Genomic DNA, 3,269 nt, shown 5'->3' with positions numbered 1-3,269 from the left:
ATAAAAGGGGCTCGGCGTCACCCCTGAACCCGCATCCCCGGCCGCCACCGCCCCCTGACCTCCTAGCGCCGCCACTCGCCATTGCCGCCGCTCCCGAACGACAGCCACCGCGGAGCTCCCCTCCCCGCAGCACCACGGCCCGAGCCAAGGTAGGCTCTGGGATCCTCGAGATCCCCTCCTCCTTTTCCCCCGGGACCGGCCCGCCGACGAGCTCCGTGGCGCCGCCCCCACGCTCGTCACCGCCTACTGCCACCCGCCACCGTAGAACCACCCCTACGGGCCACCATTCCTCAAATCAAGGGAGGGGATCGACCTCCCATGTCGCCCTCCCCCTTTCCCCCACTACTCCGGCCGTTCCCGAGGCCCAGGGTCGCCGCATGAGCGCCGCCGACGCCCCCGGCCGCTTCCCCTGTTTTTCCCGTAGAGAGAGGAGAAAGAAGGGGGCCATTTAGCCCAAAACCCCCTCCCTTTCCCTTGATTCAGTAAAGAAACCCCCCACTCTTTACTATTTTAACCCTGCCCTTTACCTTAATTCAAAACAGATCCTCCCACCTTATGAAAACATTTACAACTAAGCCCCTGACCCTTTTTGAATAGCCCAAATAATTTCTAAAATGCAAACCAAGCCCCTGCCTTCTTAAATTTAATTACAAACAGGCCCCTGGACCTTTATTTAACCCCTAAACCTTTGTTTAACCTATCATTTCATGCACCAAACAAACTCTGATCAACCCGAAACTTTACCATGCCTTTCTTAACCTAGTTTCGGCCATGCCATTAAGAATCCACCTAAAAATATTACTTCGAACTCTATATCTTATGTGTTCCCGATTCGAGCTCAACGATAGATCTTTATTTTTCTGTGTGTTGATTGTGTACCTGTTTGTGTGCGCTGTAGACCACGGAGTGAACGAAGGAGAGCCCGTCAACGAGCAGTACTGTGAGCAGGTGAACGAGGACCCATTCCGCGACCCCGAGCCCGAAGGACAAGGCATCCCAGAAGGCTTTGAAGACGGCAAGTTCAATCCCATCCTTTGATGCATGTTTCTGTCCTAGTTTTTATAAACACAATCCAATGGCCTGCTTTATAAAATTTCATATGTTTTGCTTGCATGAAAACACGGTTGGATAGCCACCCCTTGATTTGTGTTGACCATTCCTTGACCACCTAGATTAATGTCTGATTTTGCTTGGACGTTAATCGATACTAGAACGCTTAGGACTTTACTCATAAAACTACTTGTTTTATAAAGAAAATGTGTGCGTTTGTGGGAAGGGATAAATGTGATGTTTTTGTAAAGAAAGTTTGGACGGGATGGATGGCATTTCTACGGATTTGCCATTTGGTGTGCTCGTGCCAATGTGGCAGGGCAAAGAACGGAGATATCCATCTTGTCACAGCTAAGGACCGAGTTGGTGTGTCATCTCACCTAACTCCACTATCGTGCAAACCACTCGACCGTTGAATGGGCAACGGCGTAGCATAAATCCCACTAGTTGGTGTGATAGCCATCAGGAGGGCTGAGAGCAACGGGTGACCAAGGAGAAGGGATATGCTCAGTGTGACTTATACCCCGGTTATACCTTAGAGATAGGTCGATGACCCCTTGGTGAATCCCGTGATGGCTAGTCAGGCTTAGCTAAGGTGGGTAATGGCTATGTTGGGATCTACACCGACACGACGGTGTTCGAGTTGTGGTATCCTACTTGTGGGTAAAGTTGCACACCTCTGCAGAGTTAAAAGCTATTCGAATAGCCGTGCCCATGGTATTGGGTGAGTTACGGTGTGGTCACATAACTAGTGTTTCATTGGGATGGGCTGGTGTGAGTTGTTTTGGAATTGTGTCCGGCAGTTGTGCCGTGTGCTACGACGGACGGGGAGTCCGGTAGCAGTTTAAAAACTTGAACTCCGTGTTACTACAAAAACTGTTTTCTAAAAGGTTTTCTGTTAAATAAACCCCTGCATAAAATATCGTTTTTCTGCAAATTAAACCGTAACCTTATCCTTGATTTACCTATGCATATTATTCTGATATAACCCCCCCCTCCGTGGGTGTGCTTGGACTTGCTGAGTACATTTGTACTCACCCCACTCTTACTTTTTACAGAAGAGGACCCAGACTTCGTGCCAGACGACGCTGAGTAGGGTTATCGTTCTACACCCAACCTTGCCTGTGGAACCGGCCCTGTTCGAGATGTTTTCGCTGACGCAGTACTCTGAGCCCGCGCTAGACCCCATGTGGTTTGCGGTCTGGTGTTATGTCGTAGCTTGGTTGCTTATTATTATTATCTGTATCGAGTGTCCTCCAAGGTTTGTACGGTTATGAACCATCTGATGTAATAAATGTGGCATCAGCCTCCTGGAACTGGTGTTTTGTATCACATTTAAGTTCTCTCTTATGAGGGGACGCTTCAGGTTGTCTGAGGAATGCAGTAACCGAGGCGGTTGTCCGACAGCCTCGGTAAATGCCTCCATTAACCATGACGATATCTCCAAGGCGGTTGGTATGCCCGCCTCCAAAAAGGATTTCTGTAGTTGTGCGCCACCTGGATCCATCCTATCTACTAACGCCACTGCCGCCGGCCGCAAACGCCGCCGCCGCCACGAGAACAAGAGAGAGGGAGGAAGGGGGGTTCAAGATTGTGGAGAGGCTCTGGTGGAGCACGTAAACAACCTAAGGGTACCAATATCTTTCCACCAGTTTTCCAAGGCATTCTCTTTTTTTTAATTCATTTATTTTAGATCCCACTAACAGAGTTGAAAGAAGGAGCAAAGGATGCTTCATTTTGATAAAACAGGGGTAAACTCACAAAGTTGCGAAAAGGGAGGGGTAAAACCACAATTAGCTTGCAGAGTAGAGGTAGAAACACCAATTCCCCTTTTTTAAAATATTGTGTAAACATAGACAAGTGTGGTCTCATTTTCAAGATTTTGTCATAAGAAATATAATTGTGCAACCCAAATTTAATCTGAATGCCCAGTTTAATATTTGGATTTTTTTGTTTCAAATATGAATGCGTGTGAGTGATATCGTCATCGCTATCTTCTTTTGCGTACGTAGAATTTGTCTTCTTTAACCAGAATCATGGGACCGCCAGGGGCGAAGCTCAAGCTTGCCATTGAGGTTTGCCGACCCCAATGAGTTTGGAAGATTATATTTCAATAGAAAAACACTATATATTGGTGTTAATAGTGTTAATGACCCGTCCACTTTTACGCTAAAGCCCAGTGGTTCTACGGTCTGGCTTCGCCCTTGAGGATTGCGCAA

The sequence above is a fragment of the Panicum virgatum genome, chromosome 9K (genome assembly GCF_016808335.1).
Source record: "Panicum virgatum strain AP13 chromosome 9K, P.virgatum_v5, whole genome shotgun sequence".
In the NCBI taxonomy this organism is placed as follows: Eukaryota; Viridiplantae; Streptophyta; class Magnoliopsida; order Poales; family Poaceae; genus Panicum; species Panicum virgatum.
The sequence above is the reverse complement of the archived record's forward strand: the minus strand, read 5'-3'. Positions refer to the sequence as shown.